The 19,318-nt window shown below is 49.0% G+C and overlaps 3 protein-coding genes across 6 annotated transcripts in view; 1 reads left to right on the top strand and 2 right to left on the bottom strand.

The window, feature by feature from the left end:
- The window catches only part of ZBTB48 (zinc finger and BTB domain containing 48), a 386,674-nt gene extending 372,164 nt beyond the window's left edge, over positions 1-14,510 (bottom strand). Inside the window, exon 1 of the mRNA XM_083513011.1 lies at positions 14,498-14,510. The gene's annotated coding sequence lies outside the window, so the exon portion shown is untranslated. The remainder of the gene's footprint in view (positions 1-14,497) is intronic.
- UTS2 (urotensin 2) overlaps positions 1-19,318 on the bottom strand; it is a 579,903-nt gene that overhangs the window by 65,122 nt on the left and 495,463 nt on the right. The gene's annotated exons all lie outside the window — the stretch shown is intronic.
- Positions 1-19,318, top strand: part of CAMTA1 (calmodulin binding transcription activator 1) — a 706,892-nt gene that overhangs the window by 237,892 nt on the left and 449,682 nt on the right. The window lies entirely within an intron of this gene.

Raw genomic sequence — 19,318 nt, 5'->3', positions numbered from 1 at the left:
TGTGCCAGAGGTTTCCACACACACACATCATCCATGCAGGAGAGCAAGAGAGACCTTCTGACAGGTCTAAGGCCCACTTCAGCCAGGCACCAGCATTCACTGATTGTCAGAGGTGTGGGTTGGGGAAAGGGGTGCATCCTGGGATAGTCCCAAGGGGCCCTATAGAGAGTTCCTAGGGTCCACATTTGGCCCCTAGGTCTGAGGTCCCCCCTGTGTTCTGTGAATGTACAGACCACACTTTAAAAGTCCTTTCCCTCCAAAGACTGTTGCTGCTCCCGACAAGCAGGAAGCATCAGCCGTTGCCTCCCAATTGGACTGTTGTTTATTTTCATTTTTTATTTGTAATTTTCAGTTATATACATTTCAATAGTTTTACAGTCATTTTAACATTTCAAAACTCAACTTCCTTCTTCCTCTTTCTGTGGTTCTTTAAATTTATATTTCCTGCATATTCTAAGTTAACTTATTCTTTTATTCATCTACTTTAATTATTTACTCTTATGAAACTGCAGGTTATTCCAATAATCCTGCCAGTGTCCTTATTGGTTTGGACTGTTGTTTGTTGGAAAGTGTATTTCAGGCTGCAGTGCTCTTGAGTCATTCCCTGCCCATCAAAAGTGGAAGCAGGGTCCTGGCCTTTCACCCTGCTGCTAGGGAAAAAGCTTTGAGATTTGAGTTCTAGGAGAGGCAGGGGAGGAGAGCCGGGTGCAAGCCGTGCTTCTTCCTCTGCAGGGATATTTCAGCTGGACTTGGCCTGCCCCAAACATGACTGCTGGCCTGGTGGAAATGACCTTTGACAACCGGCTGTAGCTCAGCTGATGAGTTGGTCTTCAAGTTTGGCTTCCCAAAGGTCCAACCTCAGTTCTTCCTCTTCTGGGGAAATCCAGCAAATGGTCATGATGCTGCCGGTGAACTTATGCAGCTTCTTGCAATTGTCTGTCATCAGAGACAATACACCTTGCTTCTTGCAATTGTCTGTCTTCAGAGAAAACATTTTGTGCCTCTGCAGGCTGCAGTAATGGCTGAGAGCAAGGAGGAGATTACCATAGGAATGGCCCATTCATCTCCTGCCGTTGGTTTGGAATCAGCCTCCAGTGGAGAGCCTGCAGCCGAAAATGGCACACAGTATGGATCCCCTGCAAGAGAGGAGCCAAAAATAGCCCTTTCGGTGGAGCGGAACTTTTAGGCCCTGAGTCTCTTGAGCAGAGAGTCCAGGTAGAAATACAGGAGCCGATTTTTAAGAGAATAGCTCCTTTTATGGTTTCCGAGCACAATTCAAAGTGTTGGTGCTGACCTTTAAAGCCCTAAACGGCCTCGGTCCAGTATATCTGAAGGAGCGTCTCCACCCCCATTGTTCTACCCGGACACTGAGGTCCAGCGCCGAGGGCCTTCTGGCGGTTCCCTCACTGCAAGAAGCCAAGTTACAGAGAACCAGGCAGAGGGCCTTCTTGGTAGTGGCACCCGCCCTGTGGAACGCCCTCCCACCAGATGTCAAAGAGAACAACAACTACCAGACTTTTAGAAGACATCTGAAGGCAGCCCTGTTTAGGGAAGCTTTTAATGTTTGATGAATTACTGTATTTTAATATTTTGTTGGAAGCCGCCCAGAGTGGCTGGGGAGGCCCAGCCAGATGGGCGGGATATAAATAATAAATTATTATTATTATTACTGTGGGACAAGGTATAAGGGTTGCCTCCTGAGGCCAAAGTGGCTCAACCTCTCCTACCCTTTGTATAGGTGCCCGGGTCATTTAAGGACAGGAGACAGCAGGGCCAGTCCCAGAACTTTAAAAGACCAGGTGGGGAGGTGATGTGCATGTGCTAATTTTGTTTATTTTTATTGCACTGATGTCCCACCTTCTTCTTCAAGGAGCTCAAAGTGCCATAGATGGTTCTCCCTCCCCTCATTGTTTTCTTCACAACAACCCTGTGAGGTAGGTTAGGCCCAGAGTGAACGACTGGCGCAAGGTCACCCAGTGAGTGGGGATTTGAACCCAGGTTCTGGTCTGAAATTCTAATCACTGCATCACACTGGCTCTCTCCTGTATGTATTGATGCAAATTTAGGCCAACTTTAAGAGGGAAAGTTGCTCTATAAGTAAAGTTACAAATAAGGGGGATGGGTACAGGAGAAATGCCGCTCCCAGGGCACTCCTGGGGACAAATTCACCCTCAGCCTGGTTGTTTTCTCCCATATAAGTGAATGGTTGTTGCCATTAACCCCAGTGGGGAAAATTCCGTATTACTTTTATATACTAGGGGTGTGTGTGTGTGACCACCTGTCAGAGTTGACCCATGAATTCTTTGCTCATCAGGGGAGCTTAATCCTGCTTTTTGGAAGGTTTGGGTTCATCAGCAAATTACCTACTGGGAATTATCTCATGTACCTGAACCAAGCAGGATTGAAACAGGTAATGTGCAGGGAATTCTTTCGGTTCTTCATTTTTCCTACGGTAGGAAAAATGGGAACCCCAGAGTAGATCTTGCAAGTTTGAAGTTTGCTCACCTGGATGTAGAACCTCTTCGGTGCAAATTTCAAAAAGCCGTCAAGAAATGCGACATAGCTGACCTGCGCAGCTGCCACAACAGTGCTGACTGTGCAACCGTATTTCTAGATGGATAGATACCTGGGCAAGTATTCAGATATTCACCTCCACCTGCAATCTTTGGTGTTACAGTCCAAAAACAGGTGCATTGCATTAGGCTGCTGTTCCCGTCTTCCAGCTTTGAGAGACGGCGACATTTCCTTTCTTGACCCCACGAAGTCCTCTTGGCACTTTGCTACTTCAGGGATGACATGACGCAGGCATCCTCCTCTGTTGTTTTTTCCCCGCTTAGGAAAGTGGCATCTGCTTTTTGACGGGGAAATGTGGTACATCAGACTGGATGGGTGAGCCATGGGGGGGCGACGGTGGCGGTTTGGTGCGCGCGTCGGCCTCTTTTCAAAACCAATTTCCCTTCCTTCACGGGATACACCAGCAAAGAGCTGCCATCCCTTGTCACCAGCTCCCGGGGAAAATTCATAGAGTTATAATTGAGAGAACAAACTGGGGATGGTGCTGCTAATATGCCCCGACAGCGCTAAGCTGAGTGAAGCCATATTATAGAGGCGGATGTCAAAACAGGTTATGTGCGTCACTCAGTTGGCTATCTGGAAAGAGCAGAGCAGGGGACACTGGCCTTTAACGGAGAGCTCCTCTTCTGCGTTCCCTGCTGCAGCAACCCCCTCCCAGCAGGCTCTTTTGAGGAGGTCCTGTGGCACTCAACTCCTGTGCAAGCAGAGAGAGGGAGAGAGATATGTACTCTGGCTTGTGATTAGCCATCTGCCCAGGAGGCAGATTATGGGAGAACTCAGCTGCAACTGGAGTGTGTAAAGCAGGTGAGACATGTAACGGCTTTTGCAATCTGTAGGACACCCTGGGAAATGGAGTCTGTGTGTGTGTGGGGGGGTGCTCCTATGACAAAGCCCTTGGCTGCAGAGATGTGCAGTCCTCTCTCTCTCTCTCTCTCTCTCTCTCTCTCTCTCTCTCTCTCTCTCCTGGCGAACTTGTCAAAATCTGTTGAACATCCCTCAAAATTCCCACAAGCGCCTCACTTGTGACACTATCCAGTTTTCTCAGCTTCCAGTTCCAGGATTTGGGTCCATTATCATGCCTCCTGAGAGCTCCTGGACTAGATTCTGTTCTTTTCTAGCCCGCTGCATTTGCGCTGGCGGACTGCTGTAATAAATGTTTTCTTCTTTGCTTACATGTAAACACTTCTGTGGTTTGGTCTTGGGTGGGAGCCAGGGCAACATCACCACTCCTGGCAGTGTGTATCCCCAATTCCTGGCAGTGGTACCCCAGCACAGAGCAAATATGCTGTGTCAGAAACACCTCCCCCCTCGCCTGCCTGCAAGTATTTATGTATGTTTAATTATACGTTATGGGGCAGGAAGAGGACTCAACTAGGGAAGGAATCATGCCTTTGTGAGCTGCTGGGGGGCTTCCCAGGAGACCCTGACTATCTCACTACTAGCAAAAAAGTGCTGGGCAAGATGCATCCACTTTGTTTGATAATAGCAGCCCTGCTGGACCAATCAATCAATCAATCAATCAATCAATCAATCAATCAATCAATCAATATTATTGTTACTGCTTCTACTGTTACAAGGTGGAATGCCACTTTTGGTAAGTTGTTTTCACAGTTGCACTTCCCTCCCTCTGCCCCCTCCCAGAGATGATGAAACTCTCTCTCTCTCTCTCTCTCTCTCTCTCTCTCTCTCTCTCTCTCTCTCGCTTTCTTGCTCTCTCTCTCCTTGACATCATTTGGGCTTGGATGACTTTGCTTTATCCTTCACACTAACATTGAACTCTCATTTCCAGGTCGTTTTGCCCAGCAGGGCAGCACAGCAGGTTGAATGAATTTGGAATGCAGATTTTGTTTGATAAAAAATTGCTTCTATGAATCAAGCCATCTAAATGATTTGCCTCAATTACCGGGTTTGTTTACCCTGGAACCGTTTCCTGCCGAGCGAGCCTGGCACCGAGGCTGTGTAAGAAGGGGGTGCCAGTGGCTGGCCTGGTTATCAAGGCAAAAAGAGGTTTCGCTTCATTGACTGTCATCAGCGGCTTCAGCGAGGCGGCGATGCTGAGCCAAAACTGCAAGTCAGACGGAGTCACTCATTTTCCAGGTTCCAGCTGGGACAGGGAACCTGTGTGCCTCCATAAGAGCATAGGAAGTAGCCTTTTGCTGAATCAGACCATTTGGTCTATCTAGCTCAGCATTGTCTGATTGGCAGCAGCTCTCTGAGTTTGCAGACAGATGTTCCAAAGTCCCCTTGGAGATGCCGGGGATTGGGACCTTCTGCATATGAAGCAGATGTTCTGCCAATGAGCTCTTACTCCAAATGTTGTTGGATAACAGCTCCAATTGCCAACCTAGCAGTTCAAAGTGCAAGTAGATAAACAGATACCGCTCCGGCGGGAAGGTAAATGGCGTTTCCATGCACTGCTCTGGTTCGCCAGAAGCGTCTTAGTCATGCTGGCCACATGACCTGGAAGATGTACGCCGGCTCCCTCGGCCAATAAAGCGAGATGAGCGCTGCAACCCCAGAGTCATCCACGACTGGACCTAATGGTCAGGGGTCCCTTTACCTTTAACAGCTCCAATAATCTTTGACCATGGTCCTTCCTGGCTGGGGCTGATGGGAGTTTGGAGTTCACTAACACCTGCCATGCAGCAACACCCCACATGTTCACAAACCTCATTTTTGACAGCGACAAATGATGACCTCACTTTGATGTAGGCATGTAATTCGCCACCAGCCTTCAAAGGGCACAAAGCACTTCAAAAACCTAGAGAGGGTGTTTGGCATATCCAGGTATCTCACAACCAGTAGGACCATTTCTGCAGATGCTGTATTTCATTGCTAATGGCCAAAGCCTCCTTCGCCACGCAGCAGCAAAGTTTAATCTGTTTCCTTTCCCAGAGAGCTCTGGTGCGATTCAGGCCACGGATTAACATTTTGCAGATTGTGGCTGTTTCTCCGCTCTCTTTCCACCGAACCTCGCTCCTGTGCACTCGGTAGCTATCCTGATAATACAGGAATTATTTCTCAGTCACTCCAGAAGACCTGCTTCATTAGGTTGGTGACTGTTTGGCAATTTGCAAAGTCACTTTCACAAGTCCCCCCCTCTCCTTTTAATACTCTCTGGTTGAGAGTCACTGTAATAAATGTATTCGATCTTAAGAGTGTTATGATTCAGTTTGGAGTGAGAGGAGGGGAGAAGGAAAAAAATTAGTCTCCATAATTAGCTGTGACCTCAAGATAAGCTTGGCGCTCTCTGGGAGATTGTGAAGATTTCCTGCTAGGAGCCCCCCCACCCCCGCTCTCTCTGGGTTGCAATTCCTGCAGATATCCTGCAGCTGCTGTGATTACATCTCCGTCAAGCTGGAATTGGACCTGCACTGGCTAAGGTGGGCTTTCTGACTGTATTTCTTAGCGGTAGTGCTTTCCCTCCAGCTTGAGCTGTGCAGACAAGTAAACAAAGGGAAAAAAACAACACACAAGGACAAAGGAAATTGGGGACTTATGGGGAGGGCAGGCAGGCTCCTTGCATCTGTGGAAGGACCACCTGGCTTCAGTCCCAGGTCAGGGGGCTGCTAGGAGGACCTATGGAGATGTGGTCTTCCTCCCCATCACCTGCTTGGAGCCACTGCACCATAGTTAGTGGGTGGCTTCAGGTGTTCAGCATCCTTTGACCAGTTGAAGCTGTGGGGTGAGGTGTAGGGACAAAACGGGAAGGAGCAGGTGGTGGCAGGTAGATGTTTGGCAACAGGGGGGGCCAGGAGTTAGCCAGGTCTAAGCTCTGCAGAGAACTTGCTTCAGCAACCTCCAGAGGAGGCCCAGAGGCTGTAACTCAACTGATGCACACCTTAGTGTCCTGAACCACAGGGTACCTGGCGGCCAGTCCTGCTGGAGGGCATGATCCCACAGCAGATGCTTGCATGCAGTCCAGCAGGCCAATGTGTCCAATGAGTCCAGGTTCCTGCCTCTGCAGCCGATCCAAGGGCCAGGGTCCATGGAGATTAGTCCCTCACAAGCACAGTCCCAGAGAGCTCTCTGGACCATCCAAGCCATGGTCCAACCAACGTGGAAAGTTGAACAGACACAGCAGCTCAGCTCTGCTTCCCTTGTGTACTTTGCCTGCTGATGGTAGCATCTGGGCTTGACGAGGCAGGTGACCCTCACCTGTCCTGAGCCTACTGGAGCTGAGGAATCACACCCTTCCTCCCAGAGCTAGCAAGCCCCACCTGGCCAGCTAGGGAGCTGGGCTGGGTGCCCTTGCCTGTCTCAGCCTCTTAGAGCTTCCCTCCTGCTGCTCCCTATGCCTCAGACCCTGCCGTGTTTGGGGAGAAAGGAGCTCCTCTGGCTCAGGTGATGGGTCCTGCTGCTCTGGTTCCTGTGCACTGACCCCCATCCCCTCTCCATCCTCCCATCACCCCATGAGTACTTCCTACACCAACCTCTCCTTCCCCACCCCCGGCTTCCCCAGTGTGTCCCAGTCCCAGCTACACCCCTTGCGGGATCCACTTCCTACTCCCTGTCGTCAGTTTATGACACTTAAGGAGGAGGGGATCTCGTAAAGAGGCCTTGTTTTTGCTTTGGAGTCCAGAGCTCCTTGGCACCCTATTTCCTTGTGGGGGATGTGGTGGGCTCCTGCATGGCAGAGGAGCAATTGCTGCTCATCCCCAGATGGAGGGTCAGATCCTTGAAGCCCCATGGATACTTCCCCATGCCCATGTCTGAGGTCACTGCCATTGGTGAAACTGTGGTACCTTTCTATGTACGGCTCACTGGTTCGAACCAATTTGATCTCCACTTTATTGGTGCAATTCCCAGAAAGGATTGTTTCAAGAAACACCTAGTTAAACTAGGAAGCAGTGATGGCCACCAACTTGGATGGCTTTAAAAGAGGATTGGACAGCTTCAGACTGGAGAGCCAGTGTGGTGTAGTTGTTCAGAGCGGTAGACTCGTAATCTGGTGAACCGGGTTCGGGTCTCCGCTCCTCCACCTGCAGCTGCTGGGTGACCTTGGGCTAATCACACTTCTCTGAAGTCTCTCAGCCCCACTCACCTCACAGAGTGTTTGTTGTGGGGGAGGAAGGGAAAGGAGATTGTAAGCTGCTTTGAAAGTCCTTAAAGGTAAAGGTAAAGGGACCCCTGACCATTAGGTCCAGTCGTGACTGACTCTGGGGTTGCGGCGCTCATCTCCCTCTGTAGGCCGAGGGAGCCGACGTACAACTTCCGGGTCATGTGGCCAGCATGACTAAGCCACTTCTGGTGAACCAGAGCAGCGCATGGAAATGCCGTTTACCTTCCCGCCAGAGTGGTACCTATGTATCTACTTGCACTTTGACGTGCTTTTGAACTGCTAGGTTGGCAGGAGCAGGGACCGAGCAATGGGAGCTCACCCCGTCATGGGGATTCGAACTGCTGACCTTCTGATCGGCAAGTCCTAGGCTCTATGGTTTAGCCCACAGGTAGTGATAAAGCGGGCTATCAAATCTAAGCTCTTCTTCTTCATTGAGGACAAAGAGGATTGTTGCTATTAGCCACAACTGCTGTGTTTTACGTCCACTATCAAAGGGAATATGCCTCTGAATCCCTGTTGCTGAAAACTGCAGGGGTGGAAAGTGCTGTTGTGCTCAGGTTCTGCTTGCGGGTTTCCCATGGAGCTATCTGAATGGCCACTGTGAAAACAAGATGCTGTTCTAGATGGGCCATTGGGCTGATCCAGCAGGCTCTTCTTGTGTTCTTAAGGTGAAGGCATGACTTGTGGCCTTTGGGGGTTCACCTAGACCACTAGTCTTCAACTTGTGGGCTGGGACCCACTAGTGGCTTGTGGCCTGATCCCAGGTGGGTCACAGCAGGAGCACTTGCTCCATGAAGGTATATGGTAAAATGTTATGAAATGGATCCCCAAATGCTTAAAAGTAGGTCCTGGCTCTGCAAAGTTTGAGGATAACCTGACCTACAACAATAGCATGCAGAAGATTTAGATGGGCTATTTTGTCCTATTCTGCTTTTTTATATTCTTGGAGGCTATTGGGTATGTTAATTGTGTTTTTTAAATGTTTTATTACTGGACTTCTTTGATTGTGTAAACCATGTTGTGATGCAATATTGCCTGAACCGAGTCCAGAAACTCTTGAAACAAAGGAAGGAATAATCTCTTTCATCCTCTGGGGCCAAATGGCCCTTCTCAGTTTCTTCCCCCCACCCAAAGGGTTGTTTGTTTGCTCCGCAGAGACTTCCAGGCATGCTCACAAAATCAAAAGAGGCTCTGGCTTGCCAAAACTGTCTTTTGCTTTTCTGCATGTGAGTGGAATTCATACAATATTTTTGTCCTTTGCATAGATTTTTTTTTTGGGGGGGGGTATTATTCTTTGTTGTTGTTGCTGCCATAAATGCCTCCCTCGTCTGGAGCAAAGCTTAACAGCAAAATGGATTTTGACATTTTGATAAGGCTCGGAATCGTGATGCTGCTGATTTATGTTTTTTTTTTCTTTTTGGGGAAAAATAATCTATTTTGAAAAGCTGGTTGCTTGATGTAAAAGAAGAGTGGAGAAGGAACCCTCCTGAGCTCAAAGGTCTCTCTAATATATGCTTGAAATGTATCATTTCTGGATAGATAATGAAATTTTGAGTTGCGGAGTTGATCGGGGGCGGAGAGGCAGCAGCGGCAGTGGTTTCATCAGGCTCAAGGAGAGGGAGGGAAGTGGGACTGCAGGCCCCCTCCATCCCTTCTGCTGAAAGACCAGCAGCTTTTGGCTCTTCCTTTCCCTCTGCAGTCTTTCCATTCCAACCACCCATCGCAAGAACTTTGCAACCAAGAACTGTTGCCTAAGTTTGCTTTCTGCCCTCCCCCTCCCAATCTCCTTTTCTTTCCGTGTCGTGGACCATGGCTGTCATCAGCGATATTTGCAAACTGTTCTGGGAGCTTCCTATGAATTTGGAGGCTTCGTGAAAGTGGTGTTAATGAGCAGGAATCTGCCAAGAAATCACCCATTATTATTATTATTCTTATTAGTAGTAGTATTGTTATTATTAGTCCAGCTGTTGTGAATTGCCTTGATAAGGGCTAGAAACCTGTTGTTTTTTTAAAAATTAAAATTGTGAATCTTGGGTTGCTGAAGAGGGTGGTGCATTCTGAGAGTCCATTTCCATGGTACAATTTTGTAGCCATGGAATTCAGGACGACTGACCAGAACGCCTTGGACCTTGCCTAAATCACCTGCAATATTGCAACGTATGCCGGAAGCAAGAGACTGGGTTAGCCTGACCAGTTGGTCTTACAACATAAGACTGCGTAGCTTCCCTCCCTCCCTCCCACCCCACTGCCGCCTTCCTTTTCTTGAGCTGATTGATGTTTTCCAGAGATTCTTTTACAATATATCAGCTTCTGCTGTAAGAGCGATGCAATTTATGAAGGAAATTACAGGGGGAACATGTCCTTCCTCTGACAGGTGTTTTCTTAACTGTTGCCTCCTGGATGACGGGGCTGATGTGGAGCTTCGATATGGAGAATTGCGGGGAAGGAAATGCGCAAGTGGTTAAAGAAAGTTCTTGCCATAACCTTGGAAGTGGCAGGGTGGTTTTTTGACAGGAGCCGCGGGGGCTCTGCGATTCCCCCCCCCCCCCAGATCTCTGGGTTTCTTAGAAGCTGGCGCCTGACCAGTGCAATCAACCTGGTATGTTCTCAGATCGAGTATCATGCCATCAGTTTAATTTAATTTAATATTATTATTATTTTTTGCTAAAAAGGGTTATCTGCCCAACTCAGGGCCATGAATCATTTTGTCAGCTTTTTGTGCTGACTCTGCCTGTCTGCGTTCCGCTGTCAGAAATGGGACAAGCGGATTCAAGCTTGGGCTAAACGAGGAGAAGGAAGCGGTGACTCAAAAGAGCTCCCCTTGGATTTGGCTGTCCTGATCTGCTCTTGGCTCACATTTACAAAATCGCCAGGGTGAGGGAGGGGGCAAGCTCGGGGCCGCTCCTTCTGCACGCCGCTAGGGACAAGATAACTTGTTCCGCTTCTGAATTTCCCACCGAGGAAGCCTCTCAGGGCAGACGTTGCCAGCCTCATGGTGAGGCCTGCAGCTGGGAACCCACTGAATGAACTACCCAGGATGGTGAGTGCACCAAGGGAACAAGGAATATTGGTGCCTGTGATTGGCAGGCAGTATGGAGCCTCTGGAATGGTCTGCTCTGGCATAAATGCAAAGAGCCTCGCCTTCTGCCTAAGCTTGTTGACTGCACCTTCTGCCTGCTGAACCTGAAGGCTCCAGATTGTAGCTTTGCAATCTTCCTGTTCCACCAACTAACCTTGGAGGCCATTGGTCAGATTTGCTTGTGGGCGGACCCCCAAACACACCACACCAGCCACCACTTATTTCTCCTCCTCCTCCTCCTCCTCCTCCTCCTCCTCCTCCTCCTCCTCTTCCCTTTCCCCTTCTCCTCTTGCAAGCCAAAAAGGAACCATGCTTTGGGGAGAACCTCACCCCCCCGAGGAGTTCAAGGTGACTTCCATGGTTCTCCCCTTCCCCATTTAATCCCCACAGCAAGCATGTGAGGTTAGACTGAGAGGCCCAAGGTCCCTCAGCAAGCTTCTTCATGGCCATTTGAACCCCTTTCTCTCCCACATCCCAGTCCTGCTCAGTAACCACTATACCCACCCTTGTCCTGGTGGTGACTCAGCTTGCTGAATGATGATAAACTCTGAAAACATCAGGGAGGGAACTCCAGATGCAGCTCCCCCACCCTTCCTCTTCTGCCAGGTGTTGGGGGTCCAGAAAGAAATGAACAAGGCAACTGTCAGGTCTCCTCTCTACAACACTGTCAGAAAATGCTGCTTGGCAGTTCTAAGCTGGAGTCAAAATGAAGATGGAGTTCAGCTAAGGAGGATTTTGGGGCAGAGGAGAGCTACTCAAACTCACTTTTGCACAAAAGTCTCTTGTCTTATTGTGGGACGGCAGAGGGGGACGGGTCCCCAAACTTGCCTCAACCTCTGATGAGATGCTGGCTGTGACCAAAGGATAAGGCTTTCCCACTCCTCCACAGCCCTGCCTGCCCCCCTCCTCAGGTCTCTCATTTCCACTGTACCTTTGTCTCTGAGAACATCCTCTTCTGATGTGGGCTCCCCCTCCTCACTTTCGCATGGAAATGCAAAGTATCTGCTTTAAAAATAATCATAAAGGGAGTTATTTATAGCAGATGGCAGTAACCACCAGCAGAATGAATTCCCTGGTTGTCCTGCGTGCAAATTACTGACAAAAGTAAGAGGGGGACAGCGATAAAGCCTGGCTGTGTTAAATCACCACTTTCATGCCTTCCATAAGTACCACTCATGATCCAAATACGCCAGCCATCTCCTTTCTTGGTGCCCATCTCATCCCTTGCTCACTATACAGGCCACCATCTCTACTAAGGAGGCTTCAACATCAAAACTTCTGTCCAGATTTCCAGAGTCCTGAATCACCTGTTCTTGTTTTTGAAGGGAGACAGGTCTCCCTATTTGGAATTCTCCAGTCTCCTGTTCATTATTATTTCCAAACATCATGTTGTGAGAGCAGCACATGTACAGTTTCAGGGACTTTGGTCAGTTTTGTGGGATCCCCTTCTCCATTACCAATATGCTCAATAAGGACCCTTAAGCAATGGGACCATTGCTTATCCTTACTTTGCTTCTTGGCTCCTGACTTGTACATGCTCTAGAGTCTTTGGACACTTTGGCTAGAAAGCTCACCTCCCCCAGCCTCATTGGGTAGAACTACTACTTGGGGCAAAACAGCCTGTTGAGGGAAAACAGCTGCAGGAACCCTGGCAGAGAATCCCTCAGGATTTAAGGAGAGTGCAGCTGCACTATGCCATCAGGGAGCAGATAGGCCCGAAAACTCTCCTTGCAGCTCCTTGTGAGTGATCTGCGTCTCCTTCCTAGCAGAAAAGCCAGGAATGTTCCTTGCCTGAAGGAGCCTGCCAGCTTAACTGTCGGGGTGAAATATGCCATCTCTCTCTTTTGCATGGGATTTCTTGCCGCCTGCTCCAGGTAAGCAGCCCGTAGACAGTATCTTATTTGAACAGTTGGACGGGCTGTGCCTGATAACACAATTCCATTAAGACGCTCCTATCTTTATCATAAAAAGGCAACTTGTAAAATAGGGCTGGTATTGTAGCAGAGTATAATCGGAATAAAAAATGCAGGGGGAGAGAATATTTGAAAGTGTTTATTTCCTGGGACGCTGCTTTGGCAAATGTCAGCGGTGATGGATGCGGCATTCAGAAGTTTTGTCAGCTGGGTCTCCCCCCCCCCCTCAAACGCCGTGCCATTGAAGGTTACATTTTCAGTATCTTTTCAGCACTGGAAGTATGCAGAATAAATCACTATTAAAAATGCTGGACATCCTGAATAAATATTCTGGCTTCATATTGGAATATTTTGATGGTGGCAATGCATTTTATCTTACTCCTATCCAAGTGTGAGGAGAAGCAAAGGGAGGGAAGATAAAGCCATTTCTGATTTGAAATAACTTTAGAACAAGCCGGAGATATTGTACAATCTGTCAGTGGATGTGCCAGGGCCTGGGACAGGTTGAAGGGTTGCTCCTGAGCATGACTTCAGCCACACATGGATGACAAATGGAGCAGGGAGAAGTGTGATGCTCTCCAACTCAGTGGCAGGAACTGGATCAAGAAGGTGCGGGGCAGGGGGAAAAGTTAACCTGTTTCATCTCTCAGGGTTCCCTTAAATCCGGTACAGACTTCCTCTCCATCGTGACACCCACCCTGTGGAATTGCTTCCTTCGAAAGAGATTTGAGGAATGCCTTCCGCTTCATTCCGTATAGGTGGAATGCCTTCCGCTGCTGGCATTGATAGGAGGTGCTGTCGAACAACTGTGTGGGTATCCCTGGTCAAGATACTTGAAGCTTTAAAGTACCTTGTTGGGTGCCTAGGGTTTCTGATTTTGAGAGATAGGTCTAGAAACAAGCTACCTTCTGCCTTGTAAATTATTCTTCCTCCTCCAAAATCCGGTTCAAACTGGTGCCTTCTGAATGCTGTTGGAACACACAACTAAACAGCCCCCTTTGGCTGATGGTTCTCCTTCCTAGGGTGATGTGTCATCCAGCTAGGTGAGGTGGTTGGGGGAAATTCCTGCCTCCTTCCTGAAGAGCACCCTCACTTAGTTGTAGCTCTTGCTGCAACCTAGCTCATACTTTGAGATTTGGAAGGGAGCACTTGAGTGGCCAGCTAAGACCATTGTCTTAAAAGGAAAAGTGGCCAGTTCAGAAGGCTCTTCTACTAAATTCTAATCCTCACTGGAAACAGCATCACAGACCTGGAAGTGTTCCAAGGAGACCATCCAAATTGCCACCCCACCCCCAAAACATACAATAATATTATTCCTGATCTCCCATCTTGACTCACTCACTTCAGGGATGGGCATGGGCTTTCTGGGCAATGGTGATGCTTTTGGGATTCCTGATGACACTGCCTGCATGTGTATGCTTGTGGTTGGGGGGGGGGGAATAATTCTACCCAGGGCCTCCCCATTATAACTATGTGGACTGCTGGGAAGCATCCAAGCTGGCGGCTTAACTCCCCCCCCTCACTTGTCAGTCCCTCCTTTGGTGGCACTGCTGCTCTGGAAGACAAATAGAATTAATTTCTGCACCTCTCTTAGTCCTAAACTGAGTGTCATGTCCGGGCTTATTCCAGCGACCTTTGCGTACAGCTTGATTGCTACATTTTGCTGGGATGCTTTGCACTAATGAAATCTGATTGGGAAGATAGAATAGATTTCCGCCCAAAGGAAAGGAAGGAAAGAAAGAAAAAAAGCCGCCTCCTGCTTGCTCTCCCTGACTGGTGTCCCACTTTAATTGCCTTGTCATCATTAATTGATGTCTCAGAAGTGATATAAATAAATAAATGGCATTCCTGAAGTTCGTTTGGAGCCTGGGGCAGAGAGGAGGAAGGGGCCCTCTTTGGAGCCTGGATGCATAACAGAAGTAGCCCAGAGGCCAGGAAATGGGGCTCAAGGGAGGTAACCTGGTCTTATTGCTGTGGCTGCTCTCCTTTGAATCCCTTTTTTATCTTAGAAGGGCAGGACGCGGGTGGCGCTGTGGGTTAAACCACAGAGCCTAGGACTTGCTGATCAGAAGGTTGGTGGTTCAAATCCCTGCGACGGGGTGAGCTCCCGTTGCTCGGTCCCTGCTCCTGCCAACCTAGCAGTTAGAAAGCACGTCAAAGTGCAAGTAGATAAATAGGTACCGCTCTGGCGGGAAGGTAAACGGCGTTTCCATGCACTTCTCTGGTTAACCAGAAGCGGCTTAGTCATGCTGGCCACATCACCCAGAAGCAGGATGAGTGCCGCAACCCCAGAGTCGGTCACAACTGGACCTAATGGTCAGGGGTCCCTTTACCTTTATCTTAGAAGGGAGGGTGACAAAGGGAGGCACAATAGTGCTAAATGTGGAGCTCACCACCCTGGCTGCATACTGAGCTCACACATCTCTTGGGGTGGGGGGTGGCGAGGGAGGGTGAGATGTAACAAATGGGCGCATGGCGATTGTGATCTGTAGGTAGCACGGAGGGCCAGAGCAGAGGGGCAGAACAAGCAGAAGTTCCCAGGTTCCAACCCTGACCCCTCCAGTTCAAATGACAGAATCATAGAATTGTCATCTAGTCCAACCCCTTGCAATGCAGGAATCTCAGCTAAAGCATCCATGACAGATGGCCATCCAGGCTCTGCTTAAAAACCTCCAAGGAAGGAGAGCCCATCACCTTCCAAGGTAGTGTGTTCCACAGTCGGAACAGCTCTTATAGTCAGAAAGTTCTTCCTGATCTTTAGTTGGTTCTTGTAACTTGAAGCCATTGGTTTGGTTCCTACCCTCTGGAGGAGGAGAAAACAAGCTTGCTTCATCTTCCCTGTGACAGCCCTTCAGATGGCTGTCCTATCTCCTCTCAGTCTTCTCTTGTCCAAGCTAAACATACCCAACCCTCTCAACCGTTCCTCATAGGGCTTGATATTCAAGACCCTTGATCACCTTGGTCACCCTCCTCTGCACATATCTCACATATCAGGGCATCTCCTGATAAATCTTGGATATCAGGGCTGGGGGAAAGTCTCTTTCCACCCAAGACGCTGGGGAGCTCCTGCCAGTGTGACTAATTGACTAGCCTTTGCCAACCTGTTGCCTTCCAGGTGTTTTGGATTGCAACTCCCATTAGCTCTAGACTGATTGGGGCTGATGCCAACATAAGGACACAAGGAAAGCCTGGGAAGCCATCTAGTCCAGCATCCTGTTCTCATAATGGCCAGCCCCAATGGGAAGCCCCATAAGTAGAACCTATAGAACAGTGCAAGAGCACTGGCATTCAGAGGCATACTGCTTCACAGCAGAGAAACAACATAACCATAGTGCCTCGTAGCCATGGAGAGCTTGTGTTTGTCTAATTAGCTTTTAAAGTTGGTGGTCATCACTGCCTCGTGCAGGAGTGGGTTCCATAGTTTTAACTATGCACTGCAAAAAGAAATGCTTTCTTTTAGCTGCCCTGAATCTTCCAACATTCAGCTTCATTGGAGGCCCGTGACTTTGAGTCTTAGGCATGGGTAGACAAACTAAGGCCCGGGGGCCAGATCCAGCCCAATCGCCTTCTCAATCCGGCCCGCAGACAATCCAGGAATCAGCATGTTTTTTACATGAGTAGAATGTGTCCTCTTATTTAAAATGCATCTCTGGGTTATTTGTGGGGGCTGCCTGGTGTTCTTACATGAGTAGAATGTGTCCTTTTATTTAAAATGCATCTCTGGGTTATTTGTGGGAATAGGAATTCATTCATTTCCCCACCCCCCAAAAAAATATAGTCCCCCCCAAAGGTCTGAGGGACAGTGGACTGGCCCCCTGCTGAAAAAGTTTGCTGACCCTTGGTCTTATCATGTCTCCTGCCTACTCACTAAACAGTATTCAATGCTGCAACTTTTCCTCATAGGGGAGTTGCTCCACCCCCTTGATAATTTCGGTTGCTCTTTTCTGAACCTTTCCCCGACTCTACAATATCTTTTTTGACACAAGGTGACGAGAACTGTACATAGTATTCCAAATGCGTCCACACCATAGGCTTGTATTGTTGGCAGTAGGAGGTTGGCAGGTTTATGTTTAATTCCTTTCCTAATGATCCCTAGCATGGACTTTGCCTTTCTCACACCTGCCACACACTGGGTCAACAGTCCTGGTTTAGGCACAGGGTGTCATGGGCTTCAGACCAAGACATAGGGAAGTTGGGTGTAGAGGGGAAGCTCAACTCAACAGGAGGCGACTGTCTTGGGGTGGAGGTGGCAGCCCCACCTGCTTTGTAATGGGCAAACCCACCATGCACAACCCTTTCAATGCAATGGAGTGCTGGCACCCGTGCACAGACTCTCAGAAGTGTGGCTTCCCATTTCATCTGAGAAACTTCTCGCTGAGTTTCAAAGAGCGATAAATTGCTAGAATATGATGGAGAGGGGAGAGAGGAGAGGCTGTTGGCCCACCCCACCAGGGCTGATTTACATGATGCACTGAACATCTCTCAGCCCTGGGTCAGCCTGGATTTATGTATATAATTAGTATTAATCAACAATCAAATGAGAGCTCTTGAGTAAATCAACGTTTTTTAATTAGATTGCTATGTTGCGTAAAATATTTTCTGACTGCGTGGAGAAAGGGAGCCCGCTGGAGCTCCTCCGTCGTGCCCTCTTCATTAGTGTTGGGGGCTCATATGTTTGCAGCCGCTCTCAGCTTCTGCTAATCAGGGGCTTTTGGTGGCTCTGCTGGGCTAGCAGTTGCATTCTGGGACAGCCTGGAGTGGAGTGTCTCGCTCTCCGAAGCAAGATTCCCAACAGCTGGATGTTGAAACATCAGCAGGTGAATATAAAACCATGGGGCTCAGGCAAGCCATTAGCAAATGGAGCAGACAGAGGGAGTTTCTTATTGATCTCAGAGCTGCCAGAGAGCCTGGATAACAAAAGACTACTGGATCAGAACCAATGATCCTTCTAGGATTATGCTCATCGCAGTTGTCATGGTCTTGAGCCCTCAGAATCCCCAAGCAGTAGACGCTTCACAAAGGAGATGAACCCACCCACTCAGTGGGCCATTCTGAGTAGACCTACTGGCATCTGATTCCAGAACAAACCAACCCCCAGTCCTCAAACCTGAGAATGTATACTTGGCTGTGGACTCGGAGGAATGGATTCCTAATTGCTCCAAGGATCACAAAAGCCCTGCAGAGCACCAACAGCTCTGTTCTCCACTGCTCCAAGCCCTAGTGCCTAGAGCAGGGGTCAGTAACCTTTTTCAGCTGGTCCACCATCCCTCAGACCATGTGGTGGGCTGGACTATATTTTTTGGGGAAATGAACGAATTCCTATGCCCCACAAATAACCCAGAAATGCATTTTAAATAAAAGCACACATTCTACTCATGTGAAAACGCGCTGATTCCTGGACCGTCCATGGGCCAGATTGAGAAGGCGATTGGGCTGCATCTGGCCCCTGGGCCTTAGATTGCCAACCCCTGGCCTAGAGGGACTCTTTGCTTTCATAAGCAGCAGGCTGCAGCGCTCAGAACTCTCCATTCTGGAATTCTCCAGGTCAGACTACAAAGCTGTTGCCTGGGCAGGCACTGTCCATGGTCCTGAAATGCTTGCTCTTAAAGTATTCACTGCTGACGCTGTCCAGGGTCCTGACTTCATGCTGCAGTGCGAAACTAACTTGGGAAGCACTGAACCCGTTTCAGTTGTCTTGCCTGGGCCATCACCACCTCAGGGATCAGGACATGGGCGCAGATAGACCTCTCCTCCTTCAGCTGCATATGAGTTTGCCAAGCCCACTTGAAAGTGTAGTCCAATCTAAAGGCCATCTAAGCCTTTAGTCCTCGCTGTATCTTGTGGCCGTGAGGCCCATAAGTTTACCACACACTGCATGATGGAATCGGTTGAGTAGGCAGCCTTTGTGAAAATGTACTCAAGGTAGTTTTGAGAGAGCAGCTTCTGAGATGTAGGGCTGTGATGTTCCCAGACACAGGCCTCAGAGGGATACGTCTGGGGATGCTCTGTGGCCTAGGATGAAGATCTGAGCAGTTCTAAATCAGGGATAGAGAGCCCTTTTCAGCCTGGGGGACCTCATTTCATCATGGGGGCATTCCTGGGGCCACCTGCCAGCAGTGGGTGGCACCAGAGGCAAAAGTTGACAGGGCAGCAGTAGGCTACATTCCAGCCAGAGGTCTCTATCTATCCTCTATCCAGGCAAGCAAGAGGTACCATAACAATGCAAGAAAACTTTCCAGTCAGGGAAGAGCCTACGGAACAGGGCAAGTGATGGGTGTGGCCATTGGCAAAATTAATGAGGGCTGCATTTCACCTCTGGTCCTGAGGATTTCTTTTTCTGCTCTTAAGGAACACCCTGGAAGGATGTGTTAGCTGTACTGTCTTTGACTAGCTGGGCAGGAAATAACCACCTCCCCCCAAATCAGTGAGTAGTGGAGTGCCCTCTATCCACAACCTTCCCATAATAGGGTATAGTAGCGCTGAAGTGAGTCTTTTTCTTCTTCACCCTATGGGGTGCAGTGCTGTGGATGTCTGGATGACAGCAGCCATGCAGGGTCTTTAAGTGGTGGTCTGAGTGGCAGTTCCTGAGTTTTCACTCTTCCCAGGGTGAAAGAGAGGAGTGGGGTGGGTGGGTGGCAGGCCTGGATTCCTTTGGAAGCCTCTGTGATGCTCAGGGGGCAAATTGAGGTC

This window comes from Podarcis liolepis, assembly GCF_965112155.1.
Source record: "Podarcis liolepis genome assembly, chromosome: 7".
Taxonomy (NCBI): domain Eukaryota; kingdom Metazoa; phylum Chordata; class Lepidosauria; order Squamata; family Lacertidae; genus Podarcis; species Podarcis liolepis.
This window is presented reverse-complemented; position numbering and strand designations above follow the sequence as displayed.